An 18,933-nucleotide genomic window follows, 5' to 3' on the forward strand; every position below is an offset into this window, starting at 1 on the left:
TTCGTCTGCATGAAGACTGCGTGCTGTGAGAATTTTGAGCCAGCAGGGGGCGCGCCTGATCGTGACGCATTTTCGTCTCCATGATGTGGTTTTAGTCCGAGGAGAACTCAGGTTGTGGCAGCAAAGACGTTTCACATCAAAACATAAAACCAGATTGTAGTACATACGCCCCGTTCTGTGTTACCCCCAAATCTATGCTGTCAGGGCCGCCTTACGTGTAACTTATTACACCCCCGTACTGGCCCATAGGGTGTTATTTTATAGATAAGAATTATTTAGAAACTTATAGTTTTCCTATTTTAATAAATATTCTCTATTTTTTTTTATAGTATAACGCCCCCATTCTGTATTTGGGGTCTCACACAGGGAGCGCAGGCGTCCTCACAGAATAACACAACTGGTGCAACAGTTTCATCACAATGTCCACAAATGTGTGTTTTTATTTGACCAGTTGTTTGTATTTTTATAATATATTATCTCTCTGTATCTTTTCTTGTCTCTGCGCATCTGTAATATAAAATGCTGGGAAATCAGTTCCTGTGTAAATGTTTATTCTGCCTCATTTATTTGTATCTGTAATTCTGTAACATTCATTATTTACCCATCTTCATATATCTATGTGCAGGGGTTTGTCACTATGTTACCCACCATAACGTATATAACGTGTGGGTGAAACCTACCCCAGCATCACATTGCTAAGCCAGTATTACCAGCCTCACACTCAGGAGCCCCAAACATGTGAAACCGCTGTCTGTGAGCAGGTTACTGGCTTTGCACTTCTGTAACCCAGGCTGTGCTGAAAAGCTGGGTACTGCGGCAGGAATAAGCTTATAGGGGTCCCATGTTAAAATGGATTAGAAGTATGCAGTGACACTGTGTACTCATTTGCATATCATTACCCAGAATCCCTGGCTGCAGGGGATGCACTGTATACTAGCAGATAATGGGGAAGGGCAGGTTGCGGGCGTGTCTGATACATGTGAGTGTGCGCACAAGCAGCACTTTTATTTGCGTTAAATTTTTGCTCTAAACTTTTGACAAAAAAAATGATAAAACCAGATTTTAGTACATAAACCCCATTCTGTTTTAACTCCATAAACCTTAACTACCCCCCACACAGGACTGTTTACTGAGTACTGTGGCAGGTTTGGGTATAAAAGTACTGGTACTGTGGCAGGTTTGAATATAAAAGTACTGGTACTGTGGCAGGTTTGAATATAAAAGTACTGGTGCTGTGGCAGGTTTGGGTATAAAAGTACTGTTGCTCGCCTGATCACATGTTTGTCTGCGTGAATGACTGCGTGCTGTGAGAATTTTGAGCCAGCAGGGGGCGCGCCTGATTGTGACGCATTTTCGTCTCCATGATGGAGTTTTAGTCCGAGGAGAACTCAGGTTGTGGCAGCAAAGACGTTTCACATCAAAAGATAAACCCAGATTGTAGCACATACGCCCCTTTCTGTGTTACCCCCAAATCTATACTGTCAGGGCCACCTTACGTGTAACTTATTACATCCCCGTACTGGCCCATAGGGTGTTATTTTATATATAACACACATTCCCAGCGAGCTCAAACTCCCACACCCACCGCATCAGGAATATATATATTTATGTCTAAAAAGTGTGCTACTGAGCGTGGCAAATGTATACAACAAAACACAGGGGCGCCCAATGTTGCAACAAATTGACAAAACATATATGGTAATAAGTACAAAGTTCAAACACTTCAATAATAATAATTACTTGGTTATTTAGTTAAACCCTTTATAAAGCGTTATAAGCCTGCACACCCAACGTCACGGTATAACCAAATTAATGCAGGTGCCACACTGCACTGCGACCCCGTCCTGTTACCTCTGTATGAGGGAAAGAACCAAGTCCTGTTCTTGCAGCAAAGTGAAAGACCTCCCAAGGTAAAACGGTGAGGGGGAGTTTTGGTTATACCATGACGTTTGGTGTGCATAGCGCGTTGGCCAAAGGGTTAAACTAAATAACCAAGTTATTATTATTATTGAAGTATTTAAACTTTATACGTATTACCATATATGTTTTGTCAATTGGATGTAGAATTGGGCGCCCCTGTCTGTTGTTGTATTAATTTATAGATAAGAATTATTTAGAAATGATTGTTTTCCTATTTTAATAAATTGTTCTTTTTTTAATAGTGTTCAGATTTTTTAATTGTTTTTTCCATCTCCTTTTTTTCTAAGACCTCTGTATGTCAAATGTGTGTTTTTATTTGACCAGTTGTTTGTATTTTTATAATATATTATCTCTCTGTATCTTTTCTGTTCTCTGCGCATCTGTATTATAAAATGCTGGGAAATCAGTTCCTGTGTAAATGTTTATTCTGCCTCATTTATTTGTATCAGTAATTCTGTAACATTCATTATTTACCCATCTTCATATATCTATGTGCAGGAGTTTGTCACTTTGTTACCCACCATAGCTTATATAACGTGTGGGTGACACCTATCCCAGCATCACATTGCTAAGCCAGTATTACCAGCCTCACACTCAGGAGACCCAAACGTGTGAAACCGCAGTCTGTGAGCAGGTTACTGGCTCTGCACTTTTCTAACCCAGGCTGTGCTGAAAAGCTGGGTACTACGGCAGGAATAAGCTTATAGGGGTCCCATGTTAAAATGGATTAGAAGTAAACAGTGGCACTGTGTGCTCATTTGCATATCATTACCCAGAATCCCTGGCTGCAGGGGAAGCACTGTATGCTAGCAGATAATGGGGAAGGGCAGGTTGCGGGCGTGTCTGATACATGTGACTGTGCACAAGCAGCACTTTTATTTGCGTTAAATTTTTTTGCTCTAAACTTCTGACACAAAAAAAAATGATAAAACCAGATTTTAGCACATAAACCCCATTCTGTTTTAACTCCATAAACCCTAACTCCCCCCCACACAGGAGCGCCCCCATTCTGTGTTTGGGGTCTCACGCTGAGACTGGCAGTAGCTGCTGCATTAGATATTATTCAGCACAGTCACAGTTAAGTCTCAGCCAGACAGTAATATTCTGCCTGCGGGTTACACTGATCCCAGCGGGGTGAGGCTCTGTCACAGTAACTAGCTGCGCGGTGCAATCCTGTCCCCCCTTGTAAGGACGAGTTAATGACTTGCTCTGGCTATAACACACACAGGGAGCACAGGCGTCCTCACAGAATAACACAACTGGTGCAACAGTTTCATCACCATGTCCAGTCACACACACATTACATGCATCACACTGTCAGTGCTGCGGGAGCGTGTTATTCATTACATCATCCTGCAGCCCCAACGTCTTATCTTCTACATAAGAATTATCTTATACATAAGAATTATCTTATACATAAGAATTATCTTATACATAAGAATTATCTTATACATAAGAATTATCTTTTTATTATAATATATTTTAAAAAAATGTAATATTAGTATTCAGAATTTTATTAAATAGTTTGTAGCCGTTTGGTATAAAAGTTCTGGTTCTGTGTCAGGTTTGGATATAAAAGTGAAAAACAAAAGAAAAAAGCGCAAGGCCCATAGGGTAGTATTGTCGGATTTATGTATTTAACTATTGCTGTGTAAATCCCTTGCAATTTATTATATTTCTCTTTTGTGTATCATAGAATATCAAAGGAGGTTAATAGGCAAGAGCGCTGGTGAACACATTTGAAGGCAGAGGGGCTTGTACCCACCTGCTTCCAACTGTGTCAAATACATCCAACAACCCCTTGGATATAAAAGTACTGGTACTGTGGCAGGTTTGGATATAAAAGTACTGGTACTGTGGCAGGTTTGGATATAAAAGTACTGGTACTGTGGCAGGTTTGGATATAAAAGTACTGGTACTGTGGCAGGTTTGGGTATAAAAGTACTGGTACTATGGCAGGCTTGGATATAAAAGTACTGGTACTGTGGCAGGTTTGGGTATAAAAGTACTGGTACTGTGGCAGGTTTGGATATAAAAGTACAGGTACTGTGGCAGGTTTGGATATAAAAGTACTGGTACTGTGGCAGGTTTGGATATAAAAGTACTGGTACTGTGGCAGGTTTGGGTATAAAAGTACTGTTACTGTGGCAGGTTTTGGTATAAAAGTACTGGTACCGTGGCAGGTTTGGGTATATAAGTACTGGTACTGTGGCAGGTTTGGATATAAAAGTACTGATACTGTGGCAGGTTGGGATATAAAAGTACTGGTACTGTGGCAGGTTGGGGTATAAAAGTACTGGTACTGTGGCAGTTTTTGGTATAAAAGTACTGTACTGTGGCAGGTTTGGGTATAAAAGTACTGGTACTGTGGCAGGTTTGGGTATAAATGTACTGGTTCTGAGGCAGGTTTGGGTATAAATGTACTGGTACTGTGGCAGGTTTGGGTATAAAAGTACTGGTACTGTGGCAGGTTTGGATATAAAAGTACTGGTGCTGTGGCAGGCTTGGATATAAAAGTACTGGTACTGTGGCAGGTTTGGGTATAAAAGTACTGGTACTGTGGCAGGTTTGGATATAAAAGTACTGGTACTGTGGCAGGTTTGGGTATAAAAGTACTGGTACTGTGGCAGGTTTGGGTATAAAAGTACTGGTACTGTGGCAGGTTTGGGTATAAAAGTACTGGTACTGTGGCAGGTTTGGGTATAAAAGTACTGTTGCTGTGGCAGGTTTGGGTATAAAAGTACTGGTACTGTGTCAGGTTTGGATATAAAAGTACTGGTACTGTGGCAGGTTTGGGTATAAAAGTACTGGTACTGTGGCAGGTTTGGGTATAAAAGTACTGTTGCTCGCCTGATCACATGTTCGTCTGCGTGAATGACTGCGTGCTGTGAGAATTTTGAGCCAGCAGGGGGCGCGCCTGATTGTGACGCATTTTCGTCTCCATGATGGAGTTTTGGTCCGAGGAGAATTCAGGTTGTGGCAGCAAAGACGTTTCACATCAAAAAGATAAACCCAGATTGTAGCACATACGCCCCTTTCTGTGTTACCCCCAAATCTATACTGTCAGGGCCACCTTACGTGTAACTTATTACATCCCCGTACTGGCCCATAGGGTGTTATTTTATATATAACACACATTCCCAGCGAGCTCAAACTCCCACACCCACCGCATCAGGAATATATATATTTATGTCTAAAAAGTGTGTGACTGAGCGTGGCAAATGTATACAACAAAACACAGAGGTGCCCAATGCTACAACAAATTGACAAAACATATATGGTAATAAGTACAAAGTTCAAATACTTTAATAATTACTTGGTTATTTAGTTTAACCCTTTGGCCAAAGCATTATACTGTAAGCCTGCACACCAAACGTAACGGTATAACCAAAAATGCAGGTCCCACACTGCACTGCGACCCCGTCCTGTTACCTCTGTATGAGGGAAAGAACCATAGCAAGTCCTGTTCTTGCAGCAAAATGAAAGACCTCCCAAGGAAAAAAGGAGAGGTTTTTTTTGGTTATACCGTGACGTTTGGTATGCAGGCTTACAACGCTTTGGCCAAAGGGTTAAACTAAATAACCAAGTTATTATTATTATTATTGAAGTATTTAAACTTTATACTAATTACCCTATATGTTTTGTCAATTGGATGTAGCATCGGGCTCCCCTGTCTTCTGTTGTATTATTTTATAGATAAGAATTATTTAAAAATGATAGTTTCCCTATTTTAATAAATTGTTCTCTTTTTTTTTTTTTATAGTTTTCAGATTTTTTAAATTGTTTTTTCCATCTTCTTTTTTTCTAAGAACTCTGTATGTCAAATGTGTGTTTTTATTTGACCAGTTGTTTGTATTTTTATAATATACTAGCTGAGAGACCCGGCGTTGCCCGGGATGTAATTTTGGGGGGGGCGTACGACAGGGTTAGGCTTCCCCCCCCCTTGACAGCTAGGTGGGTGACTGAGTTGACTGAGTGTGTGGGTGACTGTGTGGGTGGGTGGGTGACACTTGACTGGGTGGGTGGGTTGGTGACTGAGTGGGTGACTTTGGGTCGGTGACTGGGTGGGTGACTTTGGGTCGGTTTGACTTTGGGTCGGTGGGTGGGTGACTTTGGGTCGGTGGGTGGGTGACTTTGGGTCGGTGGGTGTGTGACTTTGGGTCGGTGGGTGTGTGACTTTGGGTCGGTGGGTGGGTGACTTTGGGTCGGTGGGTGGGTGACTTTGGGTCGGTGGGTGGGTGGGTGACTTTGGGTTGGTGGGTGGGTGACTTTGGGTCGGTGGGTGGGTGACTTTGGGTCGGTGGGTGGGTGACTTTGGGTCGGTTTGACTTTGAGTCGGTGGGTGGGTGACTTTGTGTCAGTGGGTGACTGTGTCGGTGGGTGACTTTGGGTCGGTGGTTGGGTGGGTGAGTTGGGTCGGTGGGTGGGTGAGTTGGGTCGGGGGGTGGATGACTTTGGGTCGGTGGGTGGGTGACTTTGGGTCGGTGGGTGGGTGACTTTGGGTCGGTGGGTGGGTGACTCTGGGTTGGTGGGTGGGTGGGTGACTTTGGGTGGGTGGGTGACTTTGGGTCGGTGGTTGGGTCGGTGACTGGGTGACTTTTTCAGGGTCGGTGACTGGGTGGGTCAGTGACCGGGGTCGGTGACTGGGTGGGTCAGTGAGTGGGTAGGTGGGGTCGGTGAGTGGGTGGGTGGGGTCGGTGAGTGGGTGGATGGGGTCAATGACTGGGTGGGTGGTTTTGGGTGAGACTGGGTGGGTTAATGTGAGACTGAATGGGTGGGTGAGTGTGAGACTGAATGGGTGGGTGAGTGTGAGACTGAATGGGTGGGTGAGTGTGAGACTGAATGGGTGGGTGAGTGTGAGACTGAATGGGTGGGTGAGTGTGAGACTGAATGGGTGGGTGAGTGTGAGAGTGAATGGGTGGGTGAGTGTGAGACTGAATGGGTGGGTGAGTGGGAAACTGAATGGGTGGGTGAGTGGGAAACTGAATGGGTGGGTGAGTGGGAAACTGAATGGGTGGGTGAGTGGGAAACTGAATGGGTGGGTGAGTGGGAAACTGAATGGGTGGGTGAGTGGGAAACTGAATGGGTGGGTGAGTGGGAAACTGAATGGGTGGGTGAGTGGGAGACTGAGTTGGAGACTGACTGGGTGGGAGACTGACTGGGTGGGAGACTGACTGGGTGGGAGACTGACTGGGTGGGAGACTGACTGGGTGGGAGACTGACTGGGTGGGAGACTGACTGGGTGGGAGACTGACTGGGTGGGTGAGTGGGAGACTGACTGGGTGGGTGAGTGGGAGACTGACTGGGTGGGTGAGTGGGAGACTGACTGGGTGGGTGAGTGGGAGACTGACTGGGTGGGTGAGTGGGAGACTGACTGGGTGGGTGAGTGGGAGACTGACTGGGTGGGTGAGTGGGAGACTGACTGGGTGGGTGGGTGGGAGACTGACTGGGTGGGTGAGTGGGAGACTGACTGGGTGGGTGAGTGGGAGACTGACTGGGTGGGTGAGTGGGAGACTGACTGGGTGGGTGAGTGGGTGACTGACTGGGTGGGTGAGTGGGTGACTGACTGGGTGGGTGAGTGGGTGACTGACTGGGTGGGTGAGTGGGTGACTGACTGGGTGGGTGAGTGGGTGACTGACTGGGTGGGTGAGTGGGTGACTGACTGGGTGGGTGAGTGGGTGACTGACTGGGTGGGTGAGTGGGTGACTGACTGGGTGGGTGAGTGGGTGACTGACTGGGTGGGTGAGTGGGTGACTGACTGACTGGGTGAGTGGGTGACTGACTGACTGGGTGAGTGGGTGACTGACTGGGTGAGTGGGTGACTGACTGGGTGGGTGAGTGGGTGACTGACTGGGTGGGTGAGTGGGTGACTGACTGGGTGGGTGAGTGGGTGACTGACTGGTTGGGTGAGTGGGTGACTGACTGGGTGGGTGAGTGGGTGACTGACTGGGTGGGTGAGTGGGTGACTGGGTGGGTGAGTGGGTGACTGACTGACTGACTGAATGGGTGGGTGACTGGGTGACTGACTGAATGGGTGACTGAATGGGTGAGTGACTGGGTGGGTGACTGAGTGAGTGGGTGGGTGACTGAGTGGGTGGGTGACTGAGTGGGTGGGTGGGTGACTGCGTTGACTGAGTTGACTGAGTTGGTGGGTGGGTGACTGGGTGAAAGTGACTGGGTGGGTGGGTGACTGGATGGGTGACTGGGTGGGTGACTGGATGGGTGACTTGGGTGACTTGGGTGACTGGGTGGGTGGGTGACTTGGGTGACTGGGTGGGTGGGTGGGTGGGTGACTGGGTGGGTGGGTGACTGAGTGAGTGGGTGGGTGACTAAGTGAGTTTTTGGGTGACTAAGTGAGTGGGTTGGTGGGTTACTGAGTGGGTGGGTGACTGAGTGGGTGGGTGACTGAGTGGGTGGGTGACTGAGTGAGTGGGTGGGTGACTGGGTGAAAGTGACTGGGTGGGTGACTGAGTGGGTGGGTGGGTGACTGAGTGGGTGGGTGGGTGGGTGACTGAGTGAGTTGGTGGGTGACTGGGTGGGTGACTGGGTGAAAGTGACTGGGTGGGTGTGTGGGTGACTGGGTGGGTGACTGGGTGACAGTGCGTGGGTGGGAGACGGTGGGTGACTTACCTTGACCCCGTGGCATCTGGCTGGGGCAGGAGGTGAGTTCGGGAAGCTGGGGGGGGGGCAAGAGTGGCAGGAGACCCGCGCCGCGCTTCCCCTCCGTCCGGGAGCCGGCGCACGTGAGGGGGAGTCTCGCGCCGCCCTTCCCCTCTCCGGTAGCGGCGCACGTGAGGGGGAGTCCCGCGCCGCCCTTCCCCTCTCCGGTAGCGGCGCACGTGAGGGGGAGTCCCGCGCCGCCCTTCCCCTCTCCGGTAGCGGCGCACGTGAGGGGGAGTCCCGCGCCGCCCTTCCCCTCTCCGGTAGCGGCGCACGTGAGGGGGAGTCCCGCGCCGCCCTTCCCCTCTCCGGTAGCGGCGCACGTGAGGGGGAGTCCCGCGCCGCCCTTCCCCTCTCCGGTAGCGGCGCACGTGAGGGGGAGTCCCGCGCCGCCCTTCCCCTCTCCGGTAGCGGCGCACGTGAGGGGGAGTCCCGCGCCGCGCTTCCCCTCTCCGGTAGCGGCGCACGTGAGGGGGAGTCCCGCGCCGCGCTTCCCCTCTCCGGTAGCGGCGCACGTGAGGGGGAGTCCCGCGCCGCCCTTCCCCTCTCCGGTAGCGGCGCACGTGAGGGGGAGTCCCGCGCCGCGCTTCCCCTCTCCGGTAGCGGCGCACGTGAGGGGGAGTCCCGCGCCGCCCTTCCCCACTCCGGTAGCGGCGCACGTGAGGGGGAGTCCCGCGCCGCCCTTCCCCTCTCCGGTAGCGGCGCACGTGAGGGGGAGTCCCGCGCCGCCCTTCCCCTCTCCGGTAGCGGCGCACGTGAGGGGGAGTCCCGCGCCGCCCTTCCCCTCTCCGGTAGCGGCGCACGTGAGGGGGAGTCCCGCGCCGCCCTTCCCCTCTCCGGTAGCGGCGCACGTGAGGGGGAGTCCCGCGCCGCGCTTCCCCTCTACGGTAGCGGCGCACGTGAGGGGGAGTCCCGGGCCGCGCTTCCCCTCTCCGGTAGCGGCGCACGTGATGGGGAGAGCAGGAGGCCCGGCCCGCGCCGCGAGGGGGGAGAAGCCTGGAGTTTGCTGCTGAGCAGGAGGACCGCGGCGCACGGTGAGGGTGATGGTGCGGCTGGGGATGTTGCGGAGCGTGGGGATTTGGGTGAGGTGGGGGGAGAGAGTGAGGGGCACCGGGAGAGGAGGGGGGGGTGTGTGTGTGGAAGGTGAGCTGCGGTCCAACTGACGGGGGAGAGTGAGGGTGTGTGAGGGTGTGTGTGTGTGTGTGTGTGTGTGTGTGTGTGTGTGTGTATGTGTGTGTGTGTGTGTGTGTGTGTGTGTGTGTGTTTTTTTATTTTTTGCCCGTCACTCTGCCTCAGGCCAATGAGAGGTGCGGTGGCGGGTAGGCCAAGGGACCAATGAGATTTCCCCTAGGGACGCAAACATACAGTGCTTTCAGAAATATATAGTAGATTATCTCTCTGTATCTTTTCTGTTCTCTGCGCATCTGTAACATAAAATGCTGGGAAATCAGTTCCTGTGTAAATGTTTATTCTGCCTCATTTATTTGTATCAGTAATTCTGTAACATTCATTATTTACCCATCTTCATATATCTATGTGCAGGGGTTTGTCACTTTGTTACCCACCATAGCTTATATAACGTGTGGGTGACACCTATCCCAGCATCACATTGCTAAGCCAGTATTACCAGCCTCACACTCAGGAGACCCAATTGTTTGAAACTGCTGTCTGTGAGCAGGTTACTGGCTCTGCACTTCTATAACCCAGGCTGTGCTGAAAAGCTGGGTACTGCGGCAGGAATAAGCTTATAGGGGTCCCATGTTAAAATGGATTAGAAACAAACAGTAACACTGTGTTCATTTGCATATCATTACCCAGAATCCCTGGCTGCAGTGGAAGCACTGTATGCTAGGAGATAATGGGGAAGGGCAGGTTGCAGGCGTGTCTGATACATGTGACTGTGCACAAGCAGCCCTTTTATTTGCGTTAATTTTTTTGCTCTAAACTTTTGACAAAAAAAAAAAAGATAAAACCAGATTTTAGCACATAAACCCCATTCTGTTTTAACTCCATAAACCCTAACCCCCCCCCCCCCCACACACACACACACAGGAACGCCCCCATTCTGTGTTTGGGGTCTCACGCTGAGACTGGCAGTAGCTGCTGCATTAGATATTAATCAGCACAATCACAGTTAAGTCTCAGCCAGACAGTAATATTCTGCCTGCGGGTTACACTGATCCCAGCGGGGTGATGCTCTGTCACAGTAACTAGCTGCGCGGTGCAATCCTGTCCCTCCCTGTAAGGACGAGTTAATGACTTGCTCTGGCTATAGCACACACAGGGAGCGCAGGCGTCCTCACAGAATAACACAACTGGTGCAACAGTTTCATCACAATGTCCAGTCAAACACACATTACTTGCATCACACTGTCAGTGCTGCGGGAGCGTGTTATTCATTACATCCTCCTGCAGCCCCAACGTCTTATCTTATACATAAGAATTATCTTTTTATTATAATATATAAAAAAATAATAATATTAGTATTCAGAATTTTATTAAATAGTTTGTAGCCGGTTTGGATATAAAAGTACTGGTACTGTGGCAGGTTTGGATATAAAAGTACTGGTACTGTGGCAGGTTTGGATATAAAAGTACTGGTACTGTGGCAGGTTTGGGTATAAAAGTACTGGTGCTGTGGCAGGTTTGGGTACAAAAGTACTGGTACTGTGGCTGGTTTGAATATAAAAGTACTGGTACTGTGGCAGGTTTGGGTATAAAAGTACTGTTGCTCGCCTGATCACATGTTCGTCTGCGTGAATGACTGCGTGCTGTGAGAATTTTGAGCCAGAAGGGGGCGCGCCTGATTGTGACGCATTTTCGTCTCCATGATGGAGTTTTAGTCCGAGGAGAACTCGGGTTGTGGCAGCAAAGACGTTTCACATCAAAAAGATAAACCCAGATTGTAGTACACACGCCCCATTCTGTGTTACCCCCAAATCTATACTGTCAGGGCCGCCTTACGTGTAATGTATTACATCCCCGTACTGGCCCATAGGGTATTATTTTATATATAACACACATTCCCGGCGAGCTCAAACTCCCACACCCACCGCATCAGGAATATATATATTTATGTCTAAAAAGTGTGTGACTGGGTGTGGCAAATGTATACAACAAAACACAGGGGCGCCCAATGCTGCAACAAATTGACAAAACATATATGGTAATAAGTACAAAGTTCAAACACTTCAATAATAATAATTACTTGGTTATTTAGTTAAACCCTTTGGCCAAAGCGTTATATGCCTGCACACCAAATGTCAAGGTATAACCAAATTAATGCAGGTGCCACACTGCACTGCGACCCCGTCCTGTTACCTCTGTATGAGGGAAAGAACCAAGTCCTGTTCTTGCAGCAAAGTGAAAGACCTCCCAAGGTAAAACGGTGAGGGGGAGTTTTGGTTATACCGTGACGTTTGGTGTGCAGGCTTACAGCGCTTTGGCCAAAGGGTTAAACTAAATAACCAAGTTATTATTATTATTGAAGTATTTAAACTTTATACGTATTACCGTATATGTTTTGTCAATTGGATGTAGCATTGGGCGCCCCTGTCTGTTGTTGTATTATTTTATAGATAAGAATTATTTAGAAATGGTAGTTTTCCTATTTTTTTTTATAACTTGTATTTTATTATACATAAATGCATGATATACATAAAAAAAAAGACATCAGGTGCATATTTAGCATATCATATACAATAACAAAAGCATAATAAACTCACGTAGTTTTTCGAGCCCTACTTAACCACGTGAGTGGGAATCGTCATGTGTAAGGTACTGGGGTAAATAATAATAAAAAAAAAAAAAAAAAAAAAAAAAAAGGGGGGTGGGGGGGAGGAGGTAAAGGAGGGGGTGGGGGGAGAGGAGAGAGGGAAGGTGTATCCAAGGATAATAATACATCTGCCTCCGGGGAACACCTGGACAGCGTGAGGACTATGTATCAACTAGTGAGGCCTTTCGGTAGAATAAGTGATTGGGCGTAAGGAGTATAAGGTTCTAGGTGTGGGGTAGGTTCTTATGTCCCCAAAGGAGAACGCATTTATTACTATTATAGCCAAATTGTGTTACGCTCTACCCCAGGGATGTCTGTTTGGGCAAGCCAGGGGGCCCAAACTTTTAGATAATTGTCGCCAGTGTCATTAACTAAGCTCGTTAACTTTTCCATCTGGCAGATAAACCAAATACGATTCCGAATCTTTGGGATAATTGGAATATCGGGGCGTTTCCATAGTGCTGCGATCTCGCACCGCGTAGCTAGAGCAAAATGTGCAATTAGTTTATTGTGTGATTTTGATAGGCCCTTTAGGGGTCTGTTCATGAGAAACAGCCACGGGTCTGGGGGAATAGTGAGATCAAATATTCTCTGAATCCAATTTCTGATCTTTTCCCATAGTGGGTATATCAGCGGGCAAGACCACAGCATATGTAACAGGTCAGCTGTTCCTCCACACTGTTTAGGGCACAATGGGGAGGACCCTGGTACAAACTTAGATAATTTGAGTGGGGTGAGGTACCATCTCATAAGAACTTTATATGCGTTCTCCTTCAGTGTGGTGCATATAGAACTTTTTGCGGCTCCTAGGAATATAGCATTCCACTCTTCGTCGTCCAGGGTCTCCCCTAGGTCTCTTTCCCATTGGGTACGAAATGTAGGTGATTGGTGCTTTGAGATTGCAGGCTCGACTACCTCTCTGTATATCGTAGATATGAGTCCCTTAGTGTCGGTTTCTGCCCGACAGAGCTTTTCAAAATTCGTTAATGGGGGGTATGGGGCAAATTTATTATAAAATGATCTGAGCTGGAGGTATTTATGGAATTCAGCGTGGGGAATGTCTTTTTCTAGTCTGAGATGGTCAAAAGATTTACATTTTAGATCATGACCCTCCAGATCTTTGAGTCTAGTATAGCTTTTTTGTTTCCAAATTGAGTGATTATGACCAATAAGACCCGGCGCAAAGCTAGGATTATTCCAAATGGGTGACATCAGGGAATTTGCTGAAGTAAGTGAGTTTTTTAATTTTGATGCTTCCCAAACAGATAAGGAGTTAGTCATTGAGGTAAGCGGTAGAATAGTGTTTTTCCTTGATGTTTTAGGTAGCCAAATCAAATTGTTAAGCTCTAAAGGGGAGCAAGCCGCATGTTCGAGCTCTACCCATCTTTTTAATTTGGGGTCGGAATGCCATTGTATGACCTGGCTTAATTGAGCCGCTTTAAAATATGACAACAGGCAGGGTACTGCTAGGCCACCCGCTAAGGTAGGTCTCTTCATAGATAATTTATTTACTCTCGGTTTTTTACCTCCCCAGATAAAATTAGATATTCCAGACTGAAGTGAGAGTATGTCCTTCAGTTTGAGTGGCACAGGTAGTGTCTGGAAGAGGTATAGGATACGGGGAAGTAGATTCATCTTAACGCTGTGAATCCTTCCAATCCAAGAAATCTTCTTGGAAGACCATCTGATTAGGTCTTGTTTTAGAGTCCAGATCAGTTTGGGATAATTTGCTTTATAGATGCTTTTTGCATCTTTGGTGATATAGGTCCCCAGATATTTTATCGAGTTCTTTTGCCAGTTAAAATTGAAATTTAGTTTCAGTAATTTCTCTGTATGTCTAGGGAGGTTGATATTCAGAGCTTCAGATTTGGATTGGTTAATCTTGAAACCTGAGACCTTGGAGAATTTATCTAGTAGGTCAAACAGGTTAGGTAATGACGTAAGGGGTTTGGAGATGATTAATAGGATATCATCAGCATACAGGGCCGCTTTATGTGATTGGGAGTAAACGTTTAACCCTGAGATATCCGGGCTATCTCGAATTCGTGCCGCGAGGGGTTCAATACATAGGGCGAACAGGAGGGGAGATAAAGGGCATCCCTGTCTTGTGCCACTCTGGATTTGAAATGGGACCAAGGGGAAGCCCTGATGTATGACCCTGGCGGTTGGGCCTGAGTATAGTGACATAATCGCTCTACTCACCCGATTTCCGAAGCCAAATGCCGCGAGCGTCTCTTTTAAGTATGGCCAGTCTATCCTATCAAAAGCTTTTTCTGCATCCAGACTTAATAACATGCTTTGTGTGTTATTTTTGTTAGCCAATTCCAACAGATCAATAAATCGTCGGGTGTTATCCGCTGCCTGCCTCCCCTTAACAAAACCGACCTGATCTGGGTGTATTAGTCTGGGTAGGATATGACTTAATCTGTTGGCCAATAATTTCGCATATATTTTGATATCGGTATTAATTAGAGATATTGGCCTATAACTTTTACAATTTAGCGGATCCTTGCCAGGTTTATGAATAAGTGATATAGACGCCCGCAGCATGTCCCCAGGAATAGGGGCTCCTGCTAAGATAGCATTAAACATTTGGAGCAGCCTCGGAGCAAGTGATTCGGAAAATTTCTTATAGTAAAGCCCCGAAAAGCCATCAGGGCCTGGTGCCTTTGATGGCTTAAGCTCCTTGATGGCCTGCGACACTTCTTCCAATGTGAAGTCAGCGCCCATAGCTTCTCTGTCTAGCTCTGTCAATCTCTCCAGTTTTGAGCTGGCTAAGAAATCTCTCAGTGCGCTGCTCGTGTTTTTATTGTGTGCCACCTTCTTACCGTCGTATAGGGAGCCATAGAATGAACCAAATTCTTCCACTATTTTTTTAGGGTTGGCCGTAAGTACACCCGATTTTAAGCGTATAGCTTGGATATTAAACTTAGATTGCCTATCCTTCAGTGCGCGCGCCAGCATCGTATCCGGCCTGTTAGCTTTTTCATAAAACTTCCTCTTAGACCAACATAGGGAGTTATCCGCCCGGGAAGTCAATAACATATTTAATTCAATTTTTGTATCTTTAAGTTCCTGTGTCGTAAGTGGATCGGGATTGATCTTATGACTCGCTGAGAGGGAATGCAATTTGGATTGGAGCGTCCGAATTTTGGAATCCCTCACTCGTTTTCTTTTAGCAGTGAGATTAATTATTATGCCCCTTAGCGTTGCTTTATGAGCCTCCCATAAAGTCATATGGGATTCCACAGAGCCTGTGTTTATCTCAAAGAATTGAGTTATTTCTTGACCTATCTTTTCGCAGGTTTCGGGTATTTTAAGAATAGATTCATTAAGTTTCCAGTTTGCGCCTGGTCTATTGGTCTGAATATTGTTGCACCTGAGCTCAATTGGTGCATGGTCAGACCATGAAATATCATGGATCATTGTTTGAGTGACCTTAGGAACCAAGTGGCACGAAACAAAGAGATAATCGATTCTGCTGTATGAGGTATGTGGGTGGGAATAGAAAGTGTAGTCCCTTGTCGTAGGGTGGAGCTCCCTCCATATATCTACTAGTTGAGTATCTTTTAGGGCACTGTGTAGGGAGTTTTGAGCTTTCTTGTTATCAGAATCACTTCCACCTGATCTGTCTAGTGAAGATTGCAGTGTGATATTGAAATCTCCTGCTAATATAATATATCCCTTAGCTACCGAGGCCAATAAGCGGAAGAATTTGTCAAAGAAGGACGCATCCTGTGTACATGGGGCGTAGAGGGAGGCCAATGTGATGGGCTGTTCATGTATGGTTCCTGTTAAAATGATATACTGACCCTCTACGTCTTTTTTGGTTGTCTGTAGCACGAATGGGATTGAGTTACTAAATAAGATGGCTACTCCTCGTTTTTTGACTGATGCTGATGCTGTGTAAAATTGGGAGAAGCCCTTATCTAGGAATTTAGGGGAGTTACTATTACTAAAGTGTGTTTCCTGTAGGAATAACACATCCGCTTGTTTTCTCTTGTAATCCGTAAAGGCAAGCTTCCTTTTGATTGGGCTATTAAAGCCCTTCACATTGTGAGAGATTAATGTTAACGCCATGCTTTACGGTGCAAGAAATTATATGTGTAGTGAACTGTATGCTTACTTGTGATATCATGTCTGAGGTTTCCTTCGGTTGTGTCCATGTCCATCCCGTTGGCAAGATGTTCTGGGTGGGATCCATACGTCCTAGAGAGGGGGGGGTAGGGGAGAGGGTAGGGAAAGGTAGACAAAACAGGGAAAGCGACAAGCGGGCTAAAACGGGAACGGGAAAATAATAATAAAAAGGAAGAAAATGTGAAAAGGTATGAACAAAAAACAAGGGCGTATCTCGGGAGCCCCCGAGAGTAGCCCTTGCGCCCATAGGGTGGGTCATCTGACTCCATCTTAAAGATGGACCAGTCTCCTGTGTTGGAGACATCCCACCCTGGGTCTTGGTATCGGTCCCTCGAATCTGGGGACCGAAAAAGGGGACACATGCGCGAGGGAGGGTACTTCCCCCGGCACTTTTTGTAAAGGAAATGTATATTTTGTAGACTGTGACAGCAAACGTGACAGTGATCATAACATAGTGCAACTGATAGCGACAAGTGATTCCTATTTGTAACGTAAACAGTGATGTTAACATTAATAATAACGGGAATAATTGATGGAATAACAGTGACCGTAGGCCGAATAGCCTATATGTTTGTGTACTTATCTAAAGTGAACAGCATCTGAACAACTTTTAACAAACTTTCTTATCCGAATTGAAATAGGTATATATGTATCTGTATACTATCTGCATAAACATTCATGACAGATATGATAATTAAAATAAACAATGTATTTTAGCCGATTAGGTTGTTGTCAGCTATATGTGGTATAATGAAGTACCGGATTAAATATATTGACCTTATCAATAACTGAGTTGACCTATCTGGGCTCAGTAACCTATGTACCAAAGCATATGCATACAAAACGTACGGTAATTATAACACGTAGAAATAGAATACCCGAAGTGTATTGCATATATCTCTTATATACCCTACCCTTCATGTAGATATATACCAACCCACCTGTACCGCATGAATGTGTTGGTGCTGGAGTGTCTCTGATATTGATATGACAATTATGCCGTGATATAGAATATCCTTTTATAGCCTATCTTTGCCACCCAAACTGACGTAAGGTGGGTAACATATTAATACCCTATAGACCCTGTCTAACAATAGATTTATATATATATACATATACATATATATACATACATACACATACACACACACACACATACATACATATACACACACACACACATACACATACATACACACACATATACATATAACACATTATGACATGAATATTATAACAATATCTTATATAACATGTATTACCTATATTATATTACAGGTCTACAACCTTAAATATCTCCCGGAGTGAACCCCAGTCCATACCTGCTGTCTCCTCAGTGCCGTCTGTCTCCTCGACATACCCATCCTGTCAGCTACCGGTTTTCGCCTGGATCGGATCCGCATGCTAACTTTGAGCGGCAGCCATATTGACCCGGTCCTCCCCTGAGCAGAGCGGGAACCTCAATGGTTTTGGCGCGAAGGAGGTGACGTCATCGGCAAGCACCGTCTTCGCGCGAGACTTCAGCCGCACATTGATGACGTCAGAGTGGCTGCGATCCCAGAGCAGGAGACAGCCTCGGCATTGCCCCAGAAGCAATGAGAGGCGGAGGGGGAGGCTCGGAGACCGGGTCCCTCTCCCCACTCTGGGATCTCGGTCCACTCACCCGGAGCAGCTGAGGGGAGTGTGTTCATCCCCCGTTGATCTCCCCAAACATGCCCCTGTTCCCCATGAGATCCCCAATGTCCAATAAAGATTAACCCCTTAATAAGCGCTGCCCCACTTAGAGTGACACAAGGATTAGGAACAACATAAGCAATGAGTTAGACCTATACAGTCCCATGCAGCTGAGCAACTTCTGGTTAAGTAAGATTAGATATGGTCAGTCTATGTACTACTATGCATGCACCCCTAATACAAAGTATACCTGACACCTGTAGTTTTCCTATTTTAATAAATTGTTCTTTTTTTAATAGTGTTCAGATTTTTTAATTGTTTTTTCCATCTCCTTTTTTTCTAAGACCTCTGTATGTCAAATGTGTGTTTTTATTTGACCAGTTATTTGTATTTTTATAATATATTATCTCTCTGTATCTTTTCGTGTCTCTGCGCATCTGTAATATAAAATGCTGGAAATCAGTTCCTGTGTAAATGTTTATTCTGCCTAATTTATTTGTATCAGTAATTCTGTAACATTCATTATTTACCCATCTTCATATATCTATGTGCAGGGGTTTGTCACTTTGTTACCCACCATAACGTATATAACGTGTGGGTGACACCTATCCCAGCATCACATTGCTAAGCCAGTATTACCAGCCTCACACTCAGGAGACCCAAACATGTGAAACCGCTGTCTGTGAGCAGGTTACTGGCTCTGCACTTCTCTAACCCAGGCTGTGCTGAAAAGCTGGGTACTGCGGCAGGAATAAGCTTATAGGGGT

At 46.4% G+C, this 18,933-nt stretch overlaps 1 long non-coding RNA gene across 1 annotated transcript; it reads left to right on the top strand.

The window, feature by feature from the left end:
- Positions 1-221: 221 nt before the first annotated feature.
- LOC142463629 (uncharacterized) lies at positions 222-18,628 on the top strand. Its single transcript, XR_012787472.1, has 2 exons — positions 222-431; positions 17,771-18,628. It is a non-coding gene; the product is annotated as an uncharacterized LOC142463629 (long non-coding RNA).
- The last annotated feature ends 305 nt before the right edge of the window (positions 18,629-18,933 follow it).

The sequence above is a fragment of the Ascaphus truei genome, chromosome 11 (genome assembly GCF_040206685.1).
Source record: "Ascaphus truei isolate aAscTru1 chromosome 11, aAscTru1.hap1, whole genome shotgun sequence".
Classification (NCBI taxonomy): domain Eukaryota; kingdom Metazoa; phylum Chordata; class Amphibia; order Anura; family Ascaphidae; genus Ascaphus; species Ascaphus truei.